The sequence below is a fragment of the Panthera uncia genome (assembly GCF_023721935.1).
Source record: "Panthera uncia isolate 11264 chromosome C1 unlocalized genomic scaffold, Puncia_PCG_1.0 HiC_scaffold_3, whole genome shotgun sequence".
Classification (NCBI taxonomy): domain Eukaryota; kingdom Metazoa; phylum Chordata; class Mammalia; order Carnivora; family Felidae; genus Panthera; species Panthera uncia.
This window is the reverse complement of record NW_026057584.1, coordinates 66,680,624-66,694,558: the sequence shown is the minus strand read 5'-3', so window position 1 is coordinate 66,694,558 and position 13,935 is coordinate 66,680,624.

Here is a 13,935-nt window from a genome sequence, read left to right as displayed (position 1 = left end):
TGCACGTTAAGTTTCTATGGATAAGCGAACTAGTAGTCAAGTTTTAAGCACTGTAAAAGCTTCATCAATTCCACTTATGCTGCCTTCTAGATGAGCCTTATAACGTATATTCTAAAGGCAAGACATGGGTTTTTGGCTTGCATTCTCTCTAATGCCTACCCTTCCTTGATTCTCTCCTTCCATCCCTCTTTCCCTCTCTCCCTCCCTTCCAGTATTAGCTTTAAAGAGGAATGGTAACAGAAGAAAACAGAAGGTCTCTAGCCAACTTGTATCTTTTGTTTCTAAGCCACTACTAGCAGCCGTATTAGTCATCGCTCCCCCAGCTGCCCACCATAGTATTTAAATATCCCTCTTCGGGTATATTTTTTCCTGTGTTTCCTTTTCTGCTCCATAGTCATGACTGTGGAGGAAATGCTCTAGGCAACGCCTCCCACACATGACCATATAAATATTTATTAGTTTATTTGTATATCTGTGTTCTGTATAACCTCTACAGCCTTATTTATCAATTATTTCAAATTAAAGAATGGTATGATGGTTGAAAGACCATATCATTGCCGCTGTTTGGATGGTAGAGAGCGAAAACCATCACAAGCCAATGAAAATGTGTGCTTTCTTTTAAAACACTTAAGAGACCTAGTTTTAGAAGGTGTCCTTTCTTTAACGTGTTCAGTGACCCATATTCGATTGGAAATTATTTAAAGCTACTTTAAATCACTTAGGGGTTACATTTTCTCTTTCAGTGTATTAGTCAAATGCATATTTTCTTGAGTGTTTTCTAGGCACCAAATACTGAATCATACACTGGGAATGAATGTGAAATGGGCCCAGCTACCACGCACTTCATAATGTGGCTTAAATTAAACAAAGAATGGTTTCACAATAAATACTAGATCCTAATAAAAGCTCGCTGTGTGCTGGGACTTAAAAGCTTGCTGTGTGTGTACATTTAGGTAAATGGTTTAATCTCTCTGGACCTCATTTCCTCCGTGTAAAATGGAAAGGTTGAATGAAACGATATTTCACATTATCTAACACTATAAAATTATTTCATTAGAGGGTGTTCTGATCCTGGGCCTGATTGCCCAGGCAGATCTGTCCTTTGCGCCTCTCCCGCTCTGCTCTGTACTAGGAGGGTACAGGTGATCCCCTGCAGATCGACCCTAACTGGCGTAGTAGCAACAGGATTAAGTCAATTTTGGGAGACGGGAGGGCAAGGGAAGGGAGAGGGGGAGATCAAGACACTCTCTTCTCTCAGCCTGGGATGGCTTCTCTAGTGGCTTTATCTCCTCTGCGGCTCCAGCCTCACTGGATCCTGATGTACCTAGTTTCCTTAGGGCTGTCCTGGCCTCTTGGTTCTAGTAATTGCATGTTTTCCCATTGTCCCTCCAGCTTAAGGATGGTAAAGACTTCCTGCTATTGCCAATGCCCAGGCTTATTATACAGTTCCCTGTGTAACTTTTAGCCTCTCCATTCTCCATGGACCACCTGTGCTTTCCATTCCTTCTGTGAATACTAGAGATGGTTTCTGTTTTCCTAGCTAGACTATGACTAGTCCACAGTGTTTACCTCCTATTTGCTCAAGAGCATTGAAAGGACTTTAAATAATTGAGAAAGAAAAACATAAGCATGGATACATTAACTGAACTGGCCCAAACTTGTTCCTACAGTGGACGTTGGCATCAAAAGAAATGTTTGTTTTATATGCCTCCAGGTCCGATACTGAGGGACATAACAGGATCCACTTTTTCATTGAAGCTGTCATGTTGAATCTCCTGACAGGGTCCATGTAAATCAAGGTGGGGGAAATCTTTCGTGAAGAACTGCATGGTTCTTAGGGCAGTTGGCTTTATTATGGCCTCTACATCTATCAAATGCTTTGCTTTTCCACCAAAAGTATTAATTAAAAATAAAATTATGGTGCAAAATATATTAGCAATTTAACGTTTTGGTAAGAGAACAAGATGTACAGCACTCTTTTGAAAATGTTTAATGTTTATTTATTTTGAGGGTGTGTGCACATGTGTGCATCCACACAAGCAAGTGGGGGAGGGGCAGAGAGAGAGAGGGTACAGAACCTGATATGGGGCTGAGTCCCACGAACCATGAGATCATGACCTGAGACGAAATCAAGAGTCAGATGCTGAACCAAATGAGCCACCCATGTGCCCCCAGAACTCTTTTTTAAATACTTAGGCATTGTGTTCTTCTGACATCTCTTTTATCTCCATTGCCTGTAGGTTGCTAAGATGTGTTCTTCATTTTTAGCAGTTTCATTGAGAGAGGACAAGAATACAAACTGAGATAATTTTACTTTAAAAGGGTATGCAGTTGTACTTCTCTTGTGGAGATATTCTTTAATTTATTTCCCCCAAAGGGAGATGAGATAAAAATTGACTCTTGCCTCCCTCCCTCTCCCCCATTTTGGATATAGATGTAAGAGGGAGAGAAATTCATGGTGATTGAGTGACAACGAAAACAGTGGTACCATTGCTGATATGTTGAGAGTCCCAGAGAGAGGAACTGTGTGGACGTAATGAGAGTGTCAGCATACTGGTTCCTGTGGCAGGTGATTTAAAACACACAGTCGATAGCTTAAAACAACACAAATTTATTCACGCACAGTTCTGGAGGCCAAAAGTCTGAAATCATCATCACTGGACTGAAATCAAGTTGTCAGCAGGGCCACTCTCTTTCTGGAGGCTCTAAGATGGAATTTATTCCTGGTCTCTTCTGGCTTCTGGTGACTGTGGTATTCTTTGGCTCGTGGCCACACCACTTCAATCTCTGCCTCTGCAGTCACATTGCTTTCTCCTGTTCTGTGGTGAAATTTCCTTCTGCCTTTCCCTCACAAGAGCACTTGTGATTGCATTTAGGGCCCACCTAGACAATCCATGATAAACTCATGTCAAGATCTTTTGTCATATTTGCCTAGTCCCTTTTGCCATGTAGGGTAATATTTATAAGTTCAGGATTTAGGATTGGGGTGTATTTGGAGGCCTAGTACAGTGAGGTAAAATGCATAGAGAGCTGATGTGGGTTTTATTTGTACATCTCTAAGACCCTCAGGAGACAATGACTGACTCAGGGCTAACTCCTGGCATTAGGGCTAAGAAAGAACTTTTAAGCATTGGAGAATAGTGATTACTTCTTAACCTCCTGGGTTGCACATTAGATCTGGAAAGAATGTACCCTTTGGGCTGGTTGAGTAAAAATACTACTTTATCAAAACATAACAATTTTAATATTTGTTCTGTGGATGTTGTAGAAAAGTGTATATTCTCTGTATAAATGTAAAGCTTAATCGTGCCTTTGAATGATATTTTATAATTCTTCTTACAATTTTTATAATTCTTCTGAAATTCTGTTTCATGTCCTTGATATATCTATTAGAGCCACATTAAATTTTAACTGAAATCTTCCTTTCTTTCTTAATAGTTTATATTGTATGTATTTCTCTACCGTATGGATTGTTCATAATTATATTTACATTGTGCATTGTGACTTTTATACATCTATAAAATACTACATATAGTATAGTTACACATCTACCCATTTCATAGTTTTTGCCACAATACATGATACTTTGATTCTAATTTCTCTACCTCTCTTCTCCTCTGATGTTTTAATATTCATTTTGACTGGAGAAATTTTCAAAACCTCTTTAATTTCCAACATTTCTTTGTCATTTTGTTTATATGTACTCTTCTTTTAATAAGCAGTGACTTTGATTTCCCTTACGATGCCATCTGATGGTATTTTCCTTTTAAGTCATTTACATATACCATAAAAAGTGACATATGATCTTATTTCGCCATTTTATTTTATAATTTATGGTTTATACTTATTTTCTTCTCCCCTATGTATTATATATCATTGAAGATTTTCTTTGTTCCTTTTAGTTATTTTTTTCCTACAAGTATTTGTAGAACATACAGTACATTTGTCTCATTTTAAGTTCTACAGTGTTTAGCTTTAATATATGCATAGTTAAAATACATATAATATGTATACATATTTTACACATATTGTATACATGTATAACTTAATAAATACATAGATTAATATACAAAATATGTAGTTCTTATTGAAGTGTAATTGATGCACAATGTTGCATTAGTTTCATGTATATATATGTAATTTTAAACCAATGACGAAAATACAAGATTTCTACTGATCTCATGAGACTCATATACTTACCTTCCCCTTTTCTCCTCCCTCCTAACATGTATTAATTAATTAATTAAGATTTATTTAAATTCTTTGACATTAAGACTTTCTTTTTTAGTATTGTATATGTTCTTTCCCAAGAAATATTTTTTATAGATTAATTATATAACAAAGCTGTGCTAAAAACTACCAATTAAACTTTAATGCTAATTTTATTTTATTTTTTAAATATTTTCTTTTTTCTAATGTTTATTTATTTTTGAGACAGAGAGACAGAGTGAGAGCAGGGAAGGGACAGAGAGAGACACACAGAATCTGAAGCAGGCTCCAGGCTCTGAGCCGTCAGCACTCACAAACCGTGAGATCATGTCCTGAGTCAAAGTCGGTCACTTAACTAAATGAGCAACCCAGGCACCCCTAAAATTTAATGATAATCTTAATGGGTACATTACACATTACCAATTTTTTAATACCATATCACCTCTTGTGATTTTGTAGTTTTTATTTATTCTTTTCATCAGCTGTAGATCAGCTGTGGTATTTTTTCAGACATCAGTACTTTTTTCCCCCAAAAGGGTGAATGGGGCCTCACACTTTCTGATTCCTTCTCACCGTAACAAAAGTTTGGCTAGGTTAAGATTTTTTTTTATAAGTAAACATAACGCCCAGTGCAGCACCCAACATAAGACTTGAACTTATGACCCTGAGATCAAGACCTGAACTGAGATCAAGAGTCGGATGCCTAACTGACTGAGTCACCCATACGACCCTAGGTTAATATTTTATCACCATAATTTTTTTTCTCTGCATAACTCAGTAGACCAGTCTTATTCAAATAATGTGATTCTTGGGCCATCTGCCTCAGAATCTATGGAGATAAGGTCCAGGAATATGCATTTTAAACAAGCTTTTGAGTAACTTCACAATTTAAGAACTATTTGCATAGAAATCACTCTTAGCACTACTAAAATTTAGTATCATAAAAAGAATGTGTAATTTTAAGTCCCAACTATTTTTCCTTTTGTATGTTATTTGTAGTTTCTGCCTGTAACACTTATTATCCTTGAAAACCAAAGATATTTCAAAGATTTTTGTAGCTGTGGGCTATCCTATATTGATTTTGCTTGATTGGCTCTTTCAAAATAGGAACAAATATTTGTCTTAGCATATTTTTTTCTATTCCTTCCTGATTATTCCTTCTTCCCCTTCTTCCTTTTATATGTGTCTTGGATCTTTTCCATTTAGTGAAAAAAGTAAATTTTTTTTTTACTTTTTGTTTGAAATCATTCTAGATTCACGGTGTGTTGCAAAAATAGTACAGAGAAATGTCCTGTGTGCTTCATCCATATACCTTCAATGTTTATTCCTTATATAACTGTATTATAGTATCAAACCAGGGTGTATTCATAGCCCTGTGCCATTCTGTCCCATGCATAGATTTGTGTAATCACCACCACCATCAAGATACAGACAGAGCTATTCTACCAACACAAACATCTTCCTCTCTGTGTACAGTCATGACCCTGAACCCTTACCATCCGTAGCCCCCAGCAACCACTAACCTGTTCTCAACTGATATAATTTTGTAATTTGAGAAGGTTATATAAGTGGAGTCAAATAGTATGTGACTTTGAGATTGGCTTATTTCACTCATCATAATGCCCTTGAGAGCCATCTGAGTTGTGGAAAGTATTAACAGCTCATTCCCTTTTATTGCTGAGTAGTATTCCAAAGTATGGATGTACCACAGTTTGGCAAAGCTCTTAACTTCTATATTATCTTCAACTACATCCTCTATCCTTTTAGTTCTCAAAGAGTTTCTCAAGTTGACTTTATAAATTACCCACCCACACCCTTTATCATTTAAAGGAGTCAATTTACTGTTATTGTTTCTGTTTGCTTTCTGAATGTGATATACACATTTTTGTCCTTATGAAGTTAATCGTAGTGATTTAGATTTTTCTTTTTAAAAGGTTTAGTGATTCTCAAATCATTTTAATATAATAATTATAATTAAAGTATTAATATATTGTTGATAATATAAATTATGTTTTAAAAAGTATTTTTGTGTTTCACGGAGACAGTATAGCAGAGTGGCTTAGAAGCATAGATCTGGACTCCCGCTGCTCTGTACAAATCCAAACTGCCATGTTAAAACTGGAGCACCTTTTGATGAGAGCCGGCTGTGAACATATTTGCTGCTAGGTGGATTAACAAGGCTGAGGTTCATTAGACAAAAGACAGATGGCTAGTCAGTGAGGTGAGTAAATATAAACACCAGGTGGGCAAGTGGTCACCAGCTAGGTTATTTAGGACTCTGCTGTTTTTCTTTTGTTATCTGAAGGTTTGGTAAGCCATCCTTCAGTCTGTACCAGGTGGAATTAACGGAAACTGTCATCCACCACTGGAATGAGTATATTTGAAATAAGAACCAGGATTATGCAGTGTGAGTGGGGTGTTTGAGAAGATGAGTACTCTGTATTATGATGAGAAAACATTGCATTGGGAAGGAATGAGACACCCTTGTCCCAGGATGACTGATATGGCACCAGAATAATGGTTTTCCCTATTTTTTTTTATTGTGGTAAAATACACATAACATAAAACTTAGCATCTTAACTATTTACATGGTCAGTGGAATTAAGTACATTCATATTATTGTACAACCATTACCACCATCCATCTCCAGAACTCTTTACATCTTACAAAACTGAAACTCTATACCCTTTAAAAAATAACTCTCCGGTTCTCCTCTAGCCTCTAGAAACTACCACTCTACTTTCTGGCTTTACAATTTTAACTACTGTAGGTAGCCCAGGTAAGTGGAATCATATAATATTTGTCTTTTTGTGATTGGCTTATTTCACTTCTTGTAATGTCCTCAGGGTTCATCCATGTTGAATCATGTGTCAGAATTTCCTTACTTTTTAAGATTGAGTAATATTACACTGTGTGTATACACCATATTTTATTTATCCATTCATCCTTTGATGGACATTTGGGTTGCTTTCACCTTTTAGCTATTATGAATAATGCTACTATGATAGAGTCATTTAAAAATGTGTGCTGAGCATTTTTCCCTTGAGATATGTTAAGATAAATTAACCATTGCAAGAGAGCATAATCATGAATGTGTATAAGTGAGATAGAACCTGAGGTCCTAAGCTGAAATTATGAGTTGTAGAAACTTATGGAATTAAATAATAACCCATAATTATTTGTCAGAGTGTCAGATACCAGGAAGATGAACTTTTGATGTAGAAACACCAAGTGTTTAGCTATAAAATATATTATCATCGTGACTTGGAAGAGTGAGACTTTGGTAACGTCTCCCACAGACTTTCGGGGTTCTGGAATCAGTCCTTCGTTGAGGTGTCACCTTCATATTGTACATATCCTGAACATGAAGCTATACAAGGCCCAAGTGAAAAAAAAAATTTTCTGAAAAAAAAATTACTGGGAGTGAGGAAAGAGATCCATGGTTCAAGCAGGAACTTCTCAAATGTAGCATAGCATGGGGGAATGCAATGACTTAGGAGAAATAGCAATGACAATGATAGCCTGTATATAGTGAGACAACTGCTGCCCAGTTCAAGACTGCATCAACATTGGGCTACCCTGAAGTTCTCAGGTGTGGTCATCGTGGAACTTCTGCTCCTGGGTTTCAGGACTGTTGATAACACAGAACTGAAACTAAGAATAGATCCGTGGCTGACTTTGTTTAATGTGATTTTTCCCCCTTATCTTATTTAATGCCCAGGTTTCCCTTCAAATTATCCCACCAAGACTTAGCTGGGACCTTAGTTACTAGGTGTACGCTCTCACATGTTTCCTTTAACACGGCATTAATTCAATGTTATATGGGTGAATTCAAGGCAGAAGTGAGCAACGTCTGCATCTACTTCAGCAGTGAAAGGATTGTCTTGCTACAATTTTTTAAACATCTGCTTCTACCCCAAATGAAAGTTGCTATTGATATTCTAAAGGAGAAAAGAGGGGCGCCTGGGTGGCGCAGTCGGTTGGGCGTCCGACTTCAGCCAGGTCACGATCTCGCAGTTTGTGAGTTCGAGCCCCGCGTCAGGCTCTGGGCTGATGGCTCGGAGCCTGGAGCCTGTTTCCGATTCTGTGTCTCCCTCTCTCTCTGCCCCTCCCCCGTTCATGCTCTGTCTCTCTCTGTCCCAAAAATAAATAAAAAACGTTGAAAAAAAAATTAAAAAAAAAAAAATAAAAAAAAAAAAAGGAGAAAAGAGATGCAGTGATATTTGTATTATTAAACATCCGTTAGATCTTAGGGGTCTAATCAGACTAATTTTCTTAGGCAGTTCTGTGAGGGGAGTTGTTATTGTGGAGAATTGTGGGTTTAATCTCCAGTGATAATAAAAATGGAGAAAGTATAGTTGAGAACAATATTGAATTTTTAGAGGCCCAGCGATAACCCTTTGTGGAGAGAGCATTTGCCCATTAACTCTCCAGTAGATAAACCCCTATTTTTAGGTGCATGGTGAGAAAAAAAATTCCCCATGTGCTTAAGTCTAGGAAATGTCAGAGAAAGGAGATACAAAATGTGGCCATGTGAACTACAGCTTATATATGAGAGAAGTGAGAACCAAAGAAAAACTCTTGTGAGTTGACAGCTGGGAATTGAAAAGAAACTATCAGAAAGAAATGCAGAAGATTGACCGGAATAAAACTGCCACAAAAAAAAAAAAAAAAAAAAAAAAAAAAGAAAGAAAGAAAAAAAGAAAAAAGAAAAGTTTCAAGGAAAAGGAGAACATTAGTAGAGTTGAATATTGATTAAAATCAACTGATGAAAATGGAGGAAAAGTTGTTGGGTTCTGCACAATTTTCAAATGAATTGTAGGAGTGGAAATGAGGGATTAAGGGAACTATAGAAATCGAGGAAGGACACGTGAAGTGTCAGCTTTGCATGTGATGAGATCAATGAGGGCAATGTAATTTAAGATAATGTCAAGAAATCATCTTAAGTTGGCTGCTAGAGACTTGGGCATGTTTGTAGGAATAGATTATATTAAGAATAAAAAATAGAAGAGTAGAGAAAAATATATTAGAACTGATAATACATAATATAAATCAGAATGAATTTACAGAATTTTGCTAACAAATGTTAAATTATGCATTATATAATGCTATTTTCTTTTTACCATTTTTTTTCTTACAGGGTAAATCCACCAAAACTTCCTTCTTTTGTTTTTAATGTTTATTATTTTTGAGAGACAGTGAGAGACAGACAGAGCACGAGATGGGGAGAGGCAGAGAGGGAGAGAGACACAGAATCTGAAGGAGATATCTGACTGAACTGTCAGCACAGAGCCAGATACAGGGCTTGACCTCACTAACCTTGAGATCGTGACCTGAGCTGGTCAGACGCTTAACTGACTGAGCCACCCAGGTGCCCCATTCCTTTTTTTTTTTTTTTTAAGTTTATTTTGAGAGAAAGAGTGTGCATGCACAAGTGGGGAAGGGGCAGAGAGAGAATCCCAAGCAGGCTCTGCAATGCCAGCATGGAGCCCAACAGGGCGCTCAAACCCACAAACTGAACCATGAAATCACAACCTGAGCCAAAACCAAGAGTCAGACGCTTAACCGACTGAGCCACCTAAGCACCCCCCAAAGCTTCCTTCTGATTTGCGATGGAAATTGAGTTACAAATTTGCTAAGGTTAGAATAAGGAAAAATAATTTTCTTTGATAGAAATTTTGTTAGACTAGGACACCATTTTCTGGAAGAATCCAGCCACTTAACCCTCTCTGTAATCCTAATATGTCTCTTGGAGAAATATTTGTTGTCTACAAGTGAAATTTGATTTTCATATAGTTCATGTTCCTACATATTAAATATATATGTTTAATACAGTAGTATATTTGCTTGGTAAATAGAATTAATGCTTTTTTTTAAAAAAATTCTGTACTATAGGAAGATTTATGCAGAACACAGACAGTTAAAAATAAATTATCTTTAGTGTTGAAATAGAACTTACTAATTTGTCATATATAAAAGGAAATTCTCCTTCATAATTATATCTTGGTCACACTTAATGTTTGTTGTGTGTTTAATTATACAATAACTGATGATGATGATGTAGCCCCAATAGATGGCTGGGGGACATCAGTCCAGGTGCCCTAGGAAATGCCAAAATGTGGGATTCCTTTTTCCTTTGAGTCAGATCTGGTTTATTACGATGGAAGAAAAATTCCAGTATACTGAGGGAGACTTTACAAAGGGTTCCAGTTTCCCCTTATCTTCTACAACATTGTGTCATACTCAGATATTTTGTGCACTACTTCTGCCTCCTGTGTGAAGATAGGAGTCACCAACTATCTAAATAGTCTGGATTTTTATCTCATAGAGGCTTAGTACACTCCATCTTTGGGAGTGTCCATTTCCTACAGCTGGGTTTCTAATAGTAAGACTGAGTGACTCTTCTAAAATAGAGAAGTTCTGACCTTTCTCATTACCTTTCTTAGGACATAAATTGTGATCCAATGGAGATGTATAATCATGATTATCCTACATCATTTGGGGTACTCATTAGGACTTAAAGGAGCATATTTTTCTATTAAATACAAACCTCAGAATGTAACCAATCATAATGTCTAAACTAAGGAGGACTTTTCACAGGGAAGTTGCCAAATCATCATAATTTTCTTCCTTCTGTGCATATCATGCCTTTCATGAAGATGTTCAGGTGGCTGTAATAACTTGCTTAAGAAAAGCTATCCACTGGTTGGATCAATATCATCAATACCATGGATCAGTATTGGTTGATTCCATATATAGAAGGACAGATTATACATGGTGCTATGGATGATCTTAGAACATAAAGAGATCCCTGAGAGATCATTATAATATGGGGATTAAAAATGGCCTACGAAAATCCACAAAGTAAATAATTTATGGAAGGATAAGCAAAAGTTAAACGTAATTTAAAAATTGTATTTTTCAGCTTACTGCCATGATATGCACATAACTAATGCATAAAACTTGGATCTATGGCATGAAGGAGATGTCTTAAAAACTTCCTGCCTACCCATAACCTATACCCCAGTTTCTGTGTGAAGCTCAGAGTCTGCCCTTTACTCTGAGGGCTTTCTTGTTCTAGAATGTTATAACAGCTTATTTTCCATCACATTATGACTAGCTTTGCTTATCTGCCAAACTTCTTCAGATTAATCTCTGTTTCAGACCTATACCCAGTTCTGAAAGCTCAAATAGGATGGGCACCTTCTCTGCAGCTAACCCTGTATGAAACCCTCAGCTTCTGTTGAAATGAGATTTGAGGCAGCAGAAATAGAAAAGCTAACTTGCTACCCAGAGGGAGGCTGATGTGTTCAGTTTGCAGATAGAAAGATTTAGATGTTCTCTAGGACACTAGAGGTATTGGAACTAGGCTTGGGTTAGGTTTGGGAAATCAGTTGAGCAGCCATTAGTATAAATTGACAATTGGCCTTAGGAGACGGAATCAGGAGGCCAAAGGAAAGTAAGTAGAAGGGTGTTGGGACTGAAGATTGAGTCTTGCAAGCAAGAAGAGGAATAGGAATTGATGAAAGAGATGTAGAAGCCAAGGGGAGAGGTAGGAGAAGCCTGTATCACTGTCCTACTGCCATGGACCCTCACAGTCACACATGGCTTCAAGTTTAGATTTTTGACATGCTCTTCAAGTGAAATCATGTCACTATATTTTGTGAGGATGTATTAAAGCTTTAATTTAGTAACAGTATACATTTAAAACATACCAAAATATTTGGATTCTTAAAAAAAATGGAAGAGTTTTGGATTCCCATTAACTAACAAATGATAATCTTGGGAGGCAAATCAGGAGACTGTTCTAGGAATGGGTCATCAAAAATATCAGAAATGTCAGAAGTTGAAGAAAGACCAAAGAGAATAAGCACTAAAAAAGATCCTGGTATTCACCAAGGAGACCTCTGGAGTTTTTTATGGAAAAAAGTCTAAATATTGGGGTAAAAGGTGGCCAAAGAATTAGTACATGATAAGAAAATGGTACTGGTCTCAAACATTCTTTAGTAGAGTTTGGCAGTTAGAACCACACATGTGTCTGTGTGTTCTGTATGTGTTGTGTACATAGGCCGTTTTCCCTTGGTTTCTTCATTTTTCCCTCTTATTTCCTACCTCTTCCAGTACCTCCTGTTCTCTAGGGAAATGGAACCCTGGCCAAAAGGCAGGCCTGTCATCTATTTGTCACTATACCCAAAGAGAGCACCACAGTGAATTTCTTTTCATACTTATGGTCCTGGGAGAGAGGGAGATATGAAAAATTGTCCTGAAGTCTATCATGTTGTGACTGAGCCAAGTTACCTGTAAAAGAGCTCTTTAGAATACAGAGTCGAGGTACACAGTTTAAAGGAATGAGAACAAAGAGCAGAAATCTTTGAGCAACTTGCTGTGGAGGAGACAAGTGGAGCTTGTCTGGAGAAGTCTCTGGGCAAGTATACATACCTACTGCATACGTTGACACTTTTTTAGCTTGCTCCTTCAAGAGAAAGCAAAGAGCATTTAAAGAGTCTGAACCAGGTAGTCATCCAATATTATTGCGTTATTGCATTTCAACCACCAACATCACCCAACCATTCCCAGCCACCACCCACAGAGCGCCTGAACCAGAAATTGTGACTGAACCAGAACCAGAAACTCAAGGATTGACTGATTCAGTGGTGCCTACAGGAGCCATTGTTTATGACATTTCTACCCAGCTCCAAGGAAGCATTGACTTGTGTGTGTTTAGTTCTAACTGAACTAAACCCTGAAGAGTGTTTTCTGAGGATAGTAGGGTGAGGTACCTGTTCCAACTTTCTCAAGATTTCTTCTCTCCTTTTGTGCTCACATGTCTGTGTAATCCTTAGAGGGCCTCCACAAGGAGCAGACAGAACTAGAGTATCCATTCCTCATGTCAGCAGAGTACAGTAGTAGCTCCCAGGCTTAATTTGGAGCCATTCTTGCCTTCCTGATATTCTTTATTAGTTGTATGCTATGGCCTCGGAGCCAGTGCAATGAGCTTTGTGGGTGTATTTGTAATTGCACAACGAATACTATTTTTTTCTCTTCTTTAAATAAGGGTGATTATTTTACCATCTATCACATATCCATCTGTCCATTCATTCAAACTTTTTTTTTTAAAGAACAAGTACCTTTTTTGTGAATTCTCGGTACTATTCCTTTTTTAAAATTTTTTAAAAAATCTTTATTTATTTTTGAGAGATAGAGACAGCATGTGAGCAGGGGAGGGGCAGAGAGAGAGGGAGACAAGAATGCGAAGCAGGCTCCAGGCTCCGAGCTGTCAACACAGAGCCCGATGTGGGGCTCGAACTCACAAACCGTGAGATCATGACCTGAGCTGAAGTCAGAGGCCCAACTGACTGAGCCACCCAGGCGCCCCTCATTCAAACATTTTTTAAACGCACTTTACATACCATGCCCATCTCAGGGGCCACAAAGGAACTAAAAATATTGCTTGCCACCAGGAAACAAGACCTGAACAAATGTAGACCCAAGTCTTATTGGAATTTAGAGCAGGAAAAGAACACATGTGGCTAGGGCCAAGAAGAGGTAGATTCTAATAAATGTCCTACTGAACAGTTAGTTTAAATGAATGTGCTTTCACTACATGGTAAGGGTTGGACCAGGAGTCAAGGTTTCTGGATTTTAAGTCAAATTTTGAATTCCTTAGAGGAAACATTTGCATAAATGCAGAGTCATGGTAGTAATTAGAGTTTTAGGCCCATTTTG